Consider the following 15,726-nt stretch of genomic DNA (forward strand, 5'->3'; position numbering starts at 1 on the left):
TACACAGTGAGGTTGTAAAGTCTTCTGGCAATTCTCCTGTCTGAAACATATTCTTTATTACCTCCTACAGAGCTTTCAAGCCTTCATCCCCGATGCTTTGTAATAATTTAGCCAGTATTCCATCACAACCCAGTGTTTTCCTATCAGGAAGTCTTTTTATTGTTGCCATGATTTCCTTATCCATTATTGGGGGCTTACTTGATTAATCTCTAGTTGAGGTCTTCCAGGTATATTGTCACTATATAATTCCTTGATATATTCACACCATCTCTCGTTCTTGTCTTTAGGGTCTGCCAAATATTGTCTATTTTTGTCTTTAAGGGTCATATTGGTCACCTTTCATCAGTAATTGAAGGCTCCTGTCTTTTGATACCTCTCACTTTCTTTCTTCTCCCATGCTTAATTCATATAAAACTCAAGAACATATAAAAGAAACACAAGTCAGTAAAAAGTACTGCAGGGCACCATCACTTTGAAACCTCCAACTGGCAGAGGTTAAAATGGGATTTATTTAAAATACCCTCCCTCTTTTAGCTTTATTGTCATGCACCTTTTTGCCTTGAAAACATGAATAAATTTCATAGAGTTGATCCTCTGCCTTCTACCTGAGAGAAAAGTAATTCAAAGCATGAGCCCTGTAAAGCTTGTAGGCCTGGTCCTGAAAGGAAAAAAATCTTCTCTTAGTCCCCTTATATTATCTAAGATGTCAAATATTTCCATCACCCATCTTTTACCTTATCACATAATTCACACTTTGTACCTAGTGAGGGTACAAAAGGTTCCTGCTAGGATTCCAATTTGCTTCAGATGGAGTGAGCATATTACTTCCATTGAGGCTCAGGCACATTTATTGCTGGTTCAGATCCCATATTGTTGTAGCATCCAGGTACTTTTCTTAACCTATATAATAGCCTTTATAATTATGGTCTGTTGATCAATATCTCCCTCATTCAATCATCTTTACAACCATCTGAGTTCATGTTGTGCTAGACATACATGTCTCATCATTATCTGAACATGCTGATTTGGTTGGTCATTGCTACAGCCATTTAGTCCACTGTGGAATTCTATGCTAAGAGAAATTGCCACTCACTCCTCATATCCTAATGAGAGACTTTCCTATTATGCTTGCCACAGCACACTCTGTGTCATTAAATCATGGCACGTGTTTTATGAAATGCCTTAAGTTGTCTTGCCATGATAATGAAACTCTTTGTAAGTTGAAGCTGCTGGTGGTGATGTCATTACAATCAAACAAAAATCCCCAAAGCTGAAATTGAAAACCTTCTATCTACTATTCCCCAGTTTATTAATATGGTTATAAATAAGGCAATAGTAGTTGTCTCAGTTTCAGGGTAACAGCACCTATATTCTCCCTCCATGGTCCCTATAAGAACCTTAAAGGTTTCCAGTTCCCAGCTGCCACCTCTTTTCAGCAGAGATCCGTGTCTCACTCCCTCCTGACCAGGGATTTTAAGGCTGCTGGATTTACACTGGATATCCCCAGCAAGTGAGACTGCCTAAACAGGCCAGCATCTGTGCTTTGCTCTTGCTCCAAAGGCTATGTATTGCTCACAGTACACAGCTCCTCCTAAGCAAGCACATTTATTCTTAAGGTAAAAGCATTACAGAGAAAACATAAAACCAAAAAAAGTTCCTATACACATGATAAAAGCTGATGAGAAGCAACCCATCAGTCTTATGAGGTTCTAGTAGGTCAAGTCCTTCCAACTTTTCCACAAGGACTGGGGCTCCCCCTAGATCAGAAAGTCTTGTCCATTTTCTGTATCAGAAAGAAGGCTCTGAGTCAGTTTAAACTCAGGTTATTTATCCAAAAGTCCTTTCTTTGTCCATTGATCTCTGAAGACTCAAGTTTGAATTAGTATATGCATGCATTCCCAGGAGTAGAGCCTCTCTGGGATCATTACAATCTGGCCAATTTGTTTTAATCACCACCCACAGTTTTTAGTTCCTGGAGGCGCCACGGTGGCCCTCCACCAAGGAGTAGACACAATCATACATAAACCATTCATTTAAAACAAAGAACTCCAAAGACATTGCAGGAAGGTGCCCTATGTGTCACAATAGTACGTTAGAGAGTGCATTACTAGGAGACCCTGCAAATACCAGGCCTACGGTGAAGTCGGTCCAATGTCTATTGATTTGTAGTCAAATACTGGATTCCATTTTGGATGCATGTACTGATAAATGTATTGAGTCAGATGCCTTTGCTTTATCTGCTCCCATAGTGTTATACGCTACATTAAAGGACTCAAAACAATACTACACAGCAAGAGTGACCAAAACTATTTCACAAAATCTTTCTTTTCCTATTATCTATATATAGTGTAACTCTGACAGCAATGTATATTCCATAAAAATGGAGCTATGTGAAGACTGTGCTTGTGGTTATTATTTCTTGCCTTCCTGATTGCAAGAACATGCAGAGAGTAATGATGGTAGCACAAGAACAACAATGAACATTTGTCTGGGAACATTTTGACTGTGGAGGCACAAATATTCCAGCCACAACATCAGCAGAAGGAGGAGAGTCTGGCTCATTGCATGTCTGCTGATTACATAGTAACTGGGCTGACTTCTGGAATAATGAAAAGATGCCTGAAATCCTAGACAAGTTTAGCCAAGCAGATGTAGCCCTGGCTTCTACTTGCTGGAATATGATAGCCAGCTTCAATAAGGTCTTTAGGGAAATTGATTTGGATGATGCATCTTGAGGACAAGTGCTACAACATAACAGGTATCTACATCTTTTTCCAGAAGAAACAGTAAGCCACTAAGAAAACAATTACAGCATTACTGTGTAAGCACTACAAGAAGACAAAATGACATCAGAGAAGAGTATTAATGCAGCAATATCCAATAGATCACATTCCAACTTCTTCTCCAGTTACAAGCAAAAGTGCACAGAGACAGTCAGAAATTGTGCATAATATGAGCTCGTTCCATGGAGCTGAGTCTAAAAACACACCAACAAATGAGAGATGAGTACATATAAAAGGGAAGTGCATTGGGCAAACTAGAAGGTTGTAAGTAGCCAGGGCAATATTTTCCACACAGACCAACCCTTCTCCCCCAGTTCCTTTACCCCATAACCATCAAACTCTTTTTCTCCCATCCTACTCCCAGTACCTCCATACTTTTCCTTTCCTCCTTAAATCTCTCCAACATTTTCAGTCTCTTTCCATTTCCTCATCATTCACTCATTTCTTTCCTCTATTCTTATTCCACTAACTTTCTACCACTTCCCCGTCTCATTCACTTGCTTATTCATTCTCCCCATGTTTCCTCACTTCTCCTTTCCTACCCCAGTCACTCACTCCTCCTGCCTCATGATTTGCTCACTAGTCCCTGCCCTCCAAACACTTACACCCTTAGGGCCTGATCCAGACCAGCCCACATCAAAGCTGCTTTACCTTGTGCCAATGAATGGTAGCTCCCAAACAGCTGTTCCACAGGCCAGGATCACTAGGGCACATACCAATTTTACTCTGCCTCCTCCTGCCTTCACCCCAGATAGGCATGCCCTTTACACTGGTGAGGTATATGGGGCATAAGAATCCTCAGCTTCTGCCTTAAGAGAGCTGTGCAAAGGAGGACTTACCAGGGGCTGACGATCTGGCCCATCATTTGGCAGGTGGGTAGAGAAATCGTGTTTTCCAACTCAAGGAGAAACCACTGACAGTGTCATGTATGGGAGGGATGCATTCCAAAAATTTCTCCCATCCCACCCATTGAATGTGTGGTGAGCCATGACATGAGTTGAGAGAGAGTAAATGACTCTGGAAATTGCAGGAAGAGACCTCCGTTGTTCTTACTAAGAATCATGGCACAGGAGATGTGCCATTATCCAAAAGGCGGGTGACAGCAGCAGATAGTGGGGGATAGAGAAAGTAGTAATATTCACATACATAGGCCTGGTCTACACTAGGGGGTGGAATCGATCTAAGTTACGCAACTTCAGCTACGTGAATAACGTAGCTGAAGTCGATGTACTTAGATCTATTCACTACAGTGTGTGTCTTCACTGCAATGAGTCGACTGCTGACGCTCTTCCGTTGACTCTACCTGTGCCTCTTTCTCTGGTGGAGTACCGGAGTCGATGGGAGAGCGCTCGGTGGTCGATTTATCACGTCTAGACTAGACTCGATAAATCGACTTCTGCTGGACCCACATCCTGGGTCTAAATTATATAGCACTGAATCCCATTACTTTTCAGGGCACCAAAGATTCAAACCACTACCTTATAGTCCGTTGTAAATGGACAATATTCAAGAGTCAGTGCTTCCCTATAGTCACTTTTATATAAGGAAAATCTTCAAGGAAATATACAGTAATTTAATGGAACGATCAAACAAAAGGACTTGCTTTCTTAAAATAACAGAAAAAATTTCCCTGTTTATAAGTCACCAGATTTTCCCATCTATGGAAAGAATGGTTTGGAAGTTGACCACATTGCAAAAGCACTTGTAGAAGTCAAACTTCAATGAGTTAGACTTTTACATATTCCTAAGCCCATTGTGTGAATCAGTGATGGGTGCAGTATATTTGTGTGCATGTGCACACGTGTATGTGCATGTGTATTTCCCCCATAAACACTCCTCCTGAAGAAACTGGTGTATTGTGCATACAGAGGTGTGAGCTGATTCATCTGCGGTTACTGAGATATTGAAAAGAGTTTCTCTGAGGTAGATTAGGAGAGTGTCTAAATTCCTTGTCCCAGTTTCCCAATTCTGACTAGTAACTAAGACACACAATATCATTTGGTAAACAAATATGTCAGTGTTGTTGCAGCATTGCACAGCCAAGTGGCAAGGTTGAAAAGTTAGAGACCGGTAGACTAGGGGAATCTGCACTAAAGAGCTCAGCCTGAGTGTGCCATAGACTTTTTTCATTATGATTTCCCATGAATGCAGCTCTACTGGTGATAATGTAACACATGTACATGTAACACGTGTATATTAGGTATCCCCATCTGGGCCTGATCCACAGAGCATGCGAGTCTGTTTCAGCTCATAGCTATGGAGTATGGCTTTTTTTTAGTTCAAGCTTTTAATTCTGGAGATCTTTGGTTCAGTACCTGGTGTCAACCAAGATTAGAGTGACCAGATGTCCTGATTTTATAGGGACAGTCCTGATTTTTGGGTCTTTTTCTTATATAGGCTCCTCTTACCCCCCACCCCTTTTCCCGATTTTTCACATTTGCTGCTGGTCACCCTAACCAAGATACCAGCTGTTACAATTGCAGGAGTCCTCGTGAGTCCTGGAAACAGACTAGTCAGCAGAGAAAAGGAGAGAGTCTGGTAGCTGAGTGTTGAGGAATACTGAACAATAACCATAGGGTCTGCAAGCTGAGACTTCCAGGACTCTAGCAGCAGAAAGTGGGTCCACGAAAAATGTAGCATGCTTCCTAAGGCCCTGATTCAGCAAAAGCATTTAAGCGAGTGAGTGACTTTTCCCTGTTCAGGAAAGCACTTAATCCTCTGCAGAAAGTTAAGCATGTGCTTAAGTATTGACGAATCGAGCCTTATGTGTGTCATATCTTTCTCTCATGACAAGTCCCCATAGAGGTTAAACACAGCTCAGGTGGTTGTGGCCTCTGGCCCTGGTAGGGAAGACCTCAGGCTCTTTTCCTATAATTAACCCATGTTAGCTTGTTACAAAAGTTGGGAAATCTAAAGGCTTAATAAATTCCACAAAGGTTGTAAATATGAGGATTTTTGTTTTGTTTTGTTGTCGTTTGTCATGCCACAACACAATTTAATCTACAAATTTATCTTCAAATACATTCTGAATAACTGGATATTTGTCAAATAATTTATTAGCAAAAAGCCATTATTTCTCTAGGTGCTACTCCTTATACAGCTCTAAATTATTGTCTTATACTGGGTTTAAAAGTGTGAGAAACATTCTGTATTGACTTCACAGCTATAATTTATAAGGAACATAATGAGTCACTGTCACAGGCTGCTTGTCTTTGTTCTCTTCTACTTCCCTCTTTTCTAAAGGGAATTTTCTTAGAAAAAAATGTTCATTTTTATAGATAATTTTTGGACTGCTTCTGGAAACCAATCTGAGTCAAAAGACAGTTATATCAAAGAACAAGTGTTTAATTGTATATGGCCCTGTTGTTAACGTACTAAATAAGATTGTTATAAAAGGGCACTATACATTTCTTAAAATCACAGTCCCCCACCCACACATACACAAATATCCATTGCTTAACAATAGCTTGATTATTCTGGCAGTGAAAGTAGCAAAATACTAAAGCTCACAGAAACCTTTGTACTTTGCAATACTTGGAGTTGGGCTATTAAATTCACCCTGAAGAATGATTCAGTAAGTGCTTTCATCTGTTTAAATAGGATTATTTTTCTCTTAATGCATTTCTAACTTTGTTTCCAAACATACAAATTATTGAGGAAAAACTGGATGATTAGGCTTGTGTTGAACCCCTTTGAAAAACAAAGCAAGACAAAATGTGGGCAACCAGCTTTATGGTGGGAGTAACCTGGTAATTAATTAGCTCACTTAACACTCGCACAGTGACATCTAAACCTGTAGCCATACAATAAATATGGGGGTTTTTTTCTTTCTAATTTCACCAAGTGACAGATATTTTTACTTCCTTCTTTTCTGTCCTTTCCCTCAGGTGCTTTGTGAAAGAAACCAGAGTAATAATTTGGGGTCTGAACCTGAAAACCCTTCTTTATGCAGGTTCTACTCATATCTTCAGCGAGGCTACTCAAAAGCTGCACTGGCACTGAGCCCCCTTGAAGTCAACTGCAATGGGACTACTTATGCGCTTCAAGTTACCAACACGTGGAGGCAAAGTTCTGGAGTAATGAGTGGGGTATGAACCAATGCCCACTGAAGTCAGTAGGAGTCTTTCTATTGAGTTCTATAGATCACATCTTTAGGCTCCAGTTCAGAAAAGCAAATAAGCACATTTCATTACTTTAATAAGACTTAAGCATATACTTAGTTAACACATACTGATTAAGTACTTTCCTGAATCTTTCAGACCTTTCAGAATAACTTGTGTATGTGCACAAAAGACACCACATTCTTCCCTAATTCCCAGGACTGATTTTATGTGTGTGTGTGTATATTCAATGTGATCATGGGTTTATGATTATGGTTAGCTGTTGCTCACTGTGTGACTGAAGATGACAGAAGAGTGAATCACTACCAGAGCACAAGCTGCTCAAGGTCAGACTTGTTTTCTGTTTTCTTTTGCAATGATACCTCTGTTCAAGGTTATCCACTTAAAATATGAAGAAACAGAAATAACTTGGAAAATCATACAAGTGTTTAATCTGCATAAATGGACATTAAATTTTCTTTGGCTGAGAAGAATTAATCTATATTCTTTATTTGGAGGTAATTTGACCTCTTCTTGTGTCATTCCAGCTCCCTTCTTAAGATGCACAACTTTCTCATGTGACACAAAGAATTCTGCAACATACGCCACTTTTAAATTGTAGACTTTCATATTTAACATAAATGACAGGTCAGACACACACTATATGACTTGTATGTCATATTATCTAGAAATCTGAAATACAGAGCATGCAAGAGATTGCAGAATAAATCCCCATGAGGATGATTCTGACCTCATCTTGCTGGCATAAATCAGGAATAGCTCTATGAAAGTCAATTTACACTGGCATAAATGCTATGTAAATAAACCCAGAATCATGCCTCATATGTTCAGTAACAGCTATGTTCTGAAGTACATGAGGTACTTCAGATGTGACATGTGTGGTGGTACTAATAAAAAAAACCCACTGCAAGCATAAATACTATCTTCACTACTAAGACAGGTAATAGGGGTTAATAGCAAGGGTTGTATATAGGAGTCTTTATCCATGTGACTATATTGAATATACCTTATTTTGGAACCATCATCAAGCTTTTTGAATAATATAAAATGGTCACTAGTGAAGAATATTGCATTATTAATTATTATTAATTATTATTATTATTATTATTATTATTATTTAAAGTTATGTATGGCCTGATTGTGACATTTAGTCACCAGTTTCACTTTCACTGGGGGTAGTGCATTAGTGAATCTCACTCTAGGCTTTTCCTTGGTTAGTACTGAAGACATTATTCTTTGTGCTCATTAACCTCTGTGTAGCTCCAGCAGCGGGCAGGCATAGGAGAGACACTCAGGCATTCTCTGTCATACAGAGTTATCAGGAAAGGAAGACTACTGTCTTTTCTCCCTCATTGGCATCTCTGTAGATGGTAGTCAGCCTGGGCCTAGTTTTTGACCTTGCCCATGGGAAGGGGGAGGAAATGGGTGGCTGTGTATGCTGCATGTGGCCACCTTGGGTGGGTGGTTTCCACCTAGGCCACAAGGAAGCAGGTGTGGAGCACAGACACACTACAGACATCGATAGGCCCAAGAACTGGTTTATTGAGAACCTGAACTTAAAAGTTGTTAAATTGTTTGTTATTCCTCACATTTCTTTAAAATGGGGGATATGGGGTACTGGACTCGTAGGCAAAAGCTGGGAAGAGCAGCTCTAGCAGTTAGCTTTCCATGAATTGTGATTCCACCCTGTAGTGGGGAGGAATATTTTCTGTTGATATCTAATTGTAACTTAAGGTGGTGTCTCATAATGTGGAATTGTATCACGCTGTATAATGTATTGTGAACTCCACCCTCCTCACGCATGATGATGCCAGGGTAAGGGCTTGTCTACACATGGAAATTAATTCAGATTAAAGTAGCATTTGAAGTGGAAGTGGAATAGCTGTTTCCAGTAATCTCCCTATATGGATGCTCTTATTCTGGTATAAGGGTGCCTTATACTGAATTATTTTAAACCACAATGGATTAAGCTCATTTGGAATAAAGCATTCTTATTTCTGAACAAGAGTGTCCACATAGGGAGTTAATCAGAAATAATTAATCGGGAATTGGTATTCTGAAATAATTCCCTGTGTAGACAAACCCGAAGAAACAGATACAGGTTGAACCCATAGGATTTGAGTATAATAGCCCACTGATATTATAATTGGTATATTGCTTTTGTGACTACAAGCCTAATTCTCATCTCAGCTATAATAATGGTTTTACACTGGTATAACTACATTTACTTAAGTTGAACTCTTCATTTAAACCTGTAAAAGTGAGAGCAGAGGCAAGCCTTTTGAATGCAGGACAGCTAGTCAAGCATGAAAATAAGGAATAGGGCCCTTTCTAGGCTCAGTTGTCTAGAACTATTTATAACTGTCACTGCATGTGGCAGAGCTGAAAGGGGAATGGGGGAGGGGAGGGGTGACCGACCCCCTGGTAGCCTGTAGGTCTATGTGTGGTGCCTTTTCAAACATATTGTGCAACTGGCAAAAGGAGGTGGATAACACGAATTTTCACATGAGACTGGAGAGCAAGCCTGGGGTTGGGCCTGGCTCCCCACCCCAGGAGCTGTGACATGACACACTGGGTCACATGGTGCTGTGACCCTGTGCACTATGTTGCAATGTCACTCATTCAAAACTGGCCCAGCCACCTCCCTCCACCATGATGGAGGGGCACCTGGGCCAAACTTGAATGACACTGCGACCCCATGCACCAGGTCACAGCACCTGGAGCATGTTGCCAAGCCTAGCCCCGTGAGACAGGAACAGCAGCTGACAGGTGAGTGCAGGACAGGCTTGCATTCCAGCCCACCACCACTAAACCATCAACCTCCAGTTGCAAAACCTGTCTGTACCACTGGTCACTACTCAACAGCTTTCTCTTAATATTGTCACCAGGTTTGATTTAAATGGGTTAGTTACACCCACAGAAGCTATTTTTAATCTGGTTACAGGCTCAGTCCTGAAAGGTGTTAAGCATTTGGCCTCCAGTCCAGCAAAGCACTAAAGCATGTACTTAACTTTAAATTAATGGGAATACTCATGCACTTAAACATGTGCTTCAGTGCTTTGCTGAATTTGGGCTAAGGTGCTCAGAACCGTGCAGGATCAAGCTATCTTGTTATCTTTCTTCATGGTACTAACACATTGTATAAATGTATAGCTTTTAAAGGGCAAAGCGGTAACAGTTTGCCATCAATTGACTTGTCCAGTTCATCTCATGGTAGTTATGCCTTGGATCTGAAGAGAAATATTGCTGTTAGGCAGAATTTCAGCTCAAATACTTCTGTCTTTGTTGAATTTTCTCTAAATTCTCTAATGCATTATGACAAACCTATCAACACAACACAAACAGTTAAATAAACCATAACTTTTGATGTCAGAAGGAATTAACTAAAAATGTACAGGCACTTCTGGTGTTCTGTCTCCAAAAAATATCTAATGATCTTTCAATTCCAATTTTTTTAACTAAAATTGTTACCACCACAAGGAACCAAATAGTCGTTGATGACAGATTTGTTAAGACTGCCTTTGTTCCAAAATTTCTTTTAAATCAAATGAAGCTGTTAAAAATTGTATTCTATTAAAAACTCATCAGATCAATCAAAAACACACACAGAGAGAATGGAGAAGTTAAAAATGAGGTCTTTAATTCAGATTGAAAATAAATTGTGAATTTTATCAGTTATACTTACAGTACAGTTATATGTCCTGCAAAGACTTATGCAAGTGAGTAACTTTACACAGCTGAGTAGTCCCAGTGAAATTATTTTATCAATTATACCTGATGATACAATCCAACAGTACTACTCAGATGCATAAAGTTATTCATATATGTGTAAGTCTTTGCAGAATTGGGGCCTTATCTTATATAGCATCTTTCATTCAGACTATCTCAAAACAGGTTAAGGAGCCAAATAATACAGCAAACAAAGTTAAAATTGAAATAACAAAAATAATAGCAGCAGGAGAGAGAAAATAAAAGGTAGAGCCAAGGGAGATGGAAAAATGCAGAACTGACATAAATAATGGATTAAAGCCAGTGTTTCTCAGTGACTGGTCTGTGGACTGGCTCTGGTCCCTGGATCTCCCTGGGAGTTTAGGAACGCAGCAAGCCTGTCCCTGGTATTAAAAAGGTTGAGAAACACTGGATTAAGCAATACCTCAGTAACTCAGAGTAAGCCAGTGTTGGTGAGTGTAAACTAGTGAAATTCTGAACTCTGATCTTCCATGGGGGACTGTTCGGTAGTACAACTATAAAGTTAAGATTGGAAATCTCAAATATTGTAAAAATAAAGCAGTTCCAAGCCAGTGATGGGGAAATTCGAGACAGTAGGACTAGTAGCCTAGGAGTAAGAAGGCTATTGCCAGGTTCTGATCTCACACTATTTTTATATGCAGTGTTGTTGTAGCCGTGTGGGTCCCAGGATATTAGAGAGACAAAGTGGGTGAGGTCATATCTTTTATTGGAGAACTTCTGTTGGTGAGAGAGACAAGCTTTCAAGCTACACAGAGCTCTTCTTCAGGTCTGATACTCATACAACTTTGCTCACTTAAGAAGTCAGTCCTGAATTATACTGGGATGACTGAGATCAGAATTGCCTATGCCTATGATTTCCCTTGTAATCCTATTATAGTCTATAATGTGGGGACAAATACAAATCCTAATGCAGTTTCCAGGAATGAGGGAATCATAAGATTGTAAAAGGTGCTTATAGGCCTTTATGTTTTTTAACATGGCTCAGAGACAGCTCAGCAAATACAGCCTTTCCCTCTGGGAAAATGAGTGAAAAGAGCTTCTGTCAACCTTCATTAGGACATGGCTCTTAGCTAATTAGAGACCCAGAGGAAATACAGTGTGTGACTTCTAGTCATAACCGAGACTTCTAGTCATAACCAACTTTGCTTGAAACTCAACATGCACTGTGAAGAGTTGTTCCAAAATGTGCTTAGGCATTCAGAGAATGAAATAATGTGTACAACCAAAGTCAATGAAAGTTTCACAGATGTAAAAAAACATATCTCTAACTAACCCCTGCACATTTGCAAATGCAGCGCTGACTCCAGCAAAGAGTAACTTTTGAGTATCTCATCATTCACTTACTACAGCTGCCATGCTGGGATACCAGCTGCCATGCTGGGATAGTAAAGCTGTGCACCTGTGTGGGTGTTCTTTGTGTAAGACAGTAACAACAAATATCACCTTCTGCATAGTTAGAGAGCCGTTACAGTTCCACAAGAGGCTGCACAAAAATGCTTTGTGATCAACAAAATTATTTCGTCTTTGAAGAACTTCTCGAAAGTTTTGCTTGATATCAGATTAGGCACTAGTAGTTTGACAAGTGATGGCATTTGACATATTCTCATTTGGGTGTGTGTGTTTCCTATTTTATAACCTTCCTGTCACCTTGAAGAAGCTGACATTTTCTCCCAAGTTAGTTCACTTGCTGCATGTTAATCTAAACATAAACCTCCGAGGACTATTAAAGGTTAATGCATTGCAATTATGTGGGAGGGCTGCATGTTAAATGAGGTAGCTGCTTAACATAAGGAATCAGAACCCACCCAAACAAGAACAGGATATGGCAGGAATCTTTCTCTTTGAAACAACAAGAGGAAGCAACTTTCTCCATGGTTGTTTATTTGTGACAAATGGGTTCAGTCCACTTTTAAACTGAGTGACTTTAAACCATTTAATTACTGTTTGTGGCCTACATTTGAATTTTTAAAATTGATCTAACTTACCCTGCCTTGGATAAATGTTATTTTAAAGGATTGTGATTGAAATAAATGAAAGATTATAGACCTGGTTTCATTTAAGCATAATTACAGTAGGAATTTAAGCCCAGATACTGCTGCCACTGACACCAATGGGAGTTTTGCCAGGACTGGTACAGGATCAAGCATTTAGGAAGCTTCCACTAACTGTTCTGCTAGTGCTTCTAACTTGCAACACCCCTGCTACTTGAGTCCTAGATTTAATCACACACAACAAACACATAACACAACAGGCACATGACATGGAAAAAATTGTAGAATGAAACTATTAAACGTTATTTTCTTGTTCTGAGTATGAACCAAGAATTCCGAAGGTGAAAGATCAACACATTGCACCATAACCAAGCCCTTAAATTACAGTGTTATACTTCTAGTGATCGCTTATTTGGAATCAGGAGCCCTTCTATGAGCAGTGTTGTTTCACACCTGGTATGTTCTACATCCACTGGTCATGTTTTATCCCTAGGCTTCTTCTGGCAGAATCTGAATCTGAACATTTTTCAGTGAGTTTTTATGAATGTATGTGACATAATATTATCCAATGATGAATGAACATTTCACAAGCAAACTACAGTGCAAAATCAAACCACAGCAGCTACATGCAGGGCAGATGGCAAAAAGAGCATTATAAAGAAACCAGAAAAAGCACATCTAAAGTCTGACATTCCCCTAAGATACTTTCTCATTCCTCCTGACCTTCCCATGATGACTACACCTCCCAAGAACAATAAAGTGAAATTTAAAGAGAGAGATCCATTCAGATCCAGTAGTGTACAGATGGGCCAGCACTGAAGTTTAGATCTCGAATCAGATCCAAAATTCCTCAAAGTCTGATCTAGTGTGTTTGTTTAAAGCCCATCTCTAATATGAACCATATAGATACAGGGCCTCTCATTTATGCTAGCTTTACACTGGTGTAACCCCGCTGAAGACAATAGAGCAAGGATTCCCAAACTGGGTTCGCGGCTTGTTCAGGGTAAGCTCCTGGTGGGCCACGAGATGTTTTGTTTACCTGAGCATCTGCAGGTACGGCCACTCGCAGCTCCCAGTGGCCGCGGGTCGCCATTCCCAGCCAATGGGAGCTGTGGAAAGTGGTGACCCGGCCCACGCCTCTTCCCGCAGCTCCCATTGGCCGGGAACAGCAAACCGTGGCCACTGGGAGCTGCGAGCAGCCTTACCTGTGGACACTCAGGTAAACAAACCGTCTCGCGGCCCACCAGGAGCCATGAACCAAGTTTGGGAACCCCTGCAATAGAGTAATTCCTGTTTTATACTGGAGTGAGAGGAGGATTAAGTCCACAGAATTCCAAACAGCCTCAGAACATAAAACTCACAAAGAAAGAAAAATATTTCCTTTCTCAAAACTAACAATTAGAATCAATTAGCCAAATATAGCTGTGACATTTAGGAAAGATTTTGAAGGCATGCAAACTGGAAATAGGGCCATATGCTCTCTTTCACCAAGTTTATGCAAAGTGAAACCACTTACAGCTTCCTGATTTTCTGCCCAGCCCTCAGAGAGCTTTGAGCAGCCTTGGGGCTGTTTTAACTTGGGCCAACTGGCAACTGCCCCCATGGGCCTTCCACCAGCTGAGCATAGCTGGAGCTCATTGTGCTCATCCACTTATCCTCCTCCTCCTAAAAACACGCTTCTCTCTGCCAACATGCCTCCTGCAGCACGGATTGCAGGAATGGTGATGTTAGAGCTAGCTGTATACCTGCTGAAGTCTCCCACATGCTAGAGCCATCCTGTCTCTGCTCCATTTGTGTCATCAAGGAGTGCAAAGAGAGCAGAGTGGGACAGAAATTCTGCCCCTGTATTTTTAAGTTAAAATAATATCACACTATATGGGAAAATTTTCACTGGAATTATTAGTATGAAAATTGGTAGCATTTGATAAATAGTCAGGGTTTGTTCAGAAATGAGCCCAAAACACACACCATATAGAAAGGGCATTCCGATATATGCAGATGAGTTCCATATGAGGAATGTGTGGTTAACGGGAGAGAATGCATGACTAAAAATGACTGCAAATAACCTTCAAAAATCAAAGTATAGAATTAGTGCACAATGAATTTACAGTCACAACTATAAATAAGTCCACAAATAGATGTCATTATCTTCCAAATTAACTGTATGCTGGAGCGACTTTTCTAGTGCGCTAATAGGCATGCAGATCACAAACAACCTGGGGCGGGAAAAATGAGTTGTGCACCAACTTTTTAAAATGGAGTTTTTTTACATTAATCCATTGCAGATGTGTGTTATCCATTCTCTGTGTGAGGAAAATGTGCCTGATTTAAAATCCAAAAATATACTTTCAAGTTCCCTTTAGCACTTCTGCATTTTCAGACATTGTACTTTACTATTACTACCAAATGGAAAACTTTCTTGAAGAAAAACATTTTTGGTCACCTAATACTGATTTGTTATCCCTTAATTATTATTGGTATTAGACTGAAACTCAAACTTAGATATCATCTTAAATATGCACCAGATACAAGGTCCTTCTTTAGGAGTACCTCACATTTACTAACAGACAACTCAGCAAATTGAGGAAACCTCTTCAGATATAAATGATAATGAAATTATTGGTATTAAAAGGGCACTTTTAATCAGGTTAAAAATCCTATAAATACATTTCCTTACCTGTGTTACTAACATTCCAAGTTATTAAAAAATCCTAAATTTGATTTTTACTATTTATGCTGTTTATTTACTATTGGCCTTTCAATCAACTTAGATAATTATTATGATTAGTTATTCACGGTAGTTCCTACTAGGTGCTTTCCAAATGCTCAAGAAGAATGATCCCTACCCCAAGAAGCTCACAACCTAAGGCCCAGTCTACATTCAAAGTTGCATTGGTTTAACCAACTTAAGGTAAATTAATGTTACATCAAAACAAATTGTCAAAAGAATGTTAAAGTTTTAAAGTCTAGTACTCAAAAAATGTTAGGTAGGAATTGCCAGATTTAAGGTTATCTGTTGCCTTAATTTAACCCTTTTGTGTGTATGTGTTTTGATACAGTCTTTACATCATCACATACTAT

The sequence above is a fragment of the Lepidochelys olivacea genome, assembly GCF_965140295.1.
Source record: "Lepidochelys olivacea isolate rLepOli2 genome assembly, chromosome: 3".
NCBI classification, from domain to species: domain Eukaryota; kingdom Metazoa; phylum Chordata; order Testudines; family Cheloniidae; genus Lepidochelys; species Lepidochelys olivacea.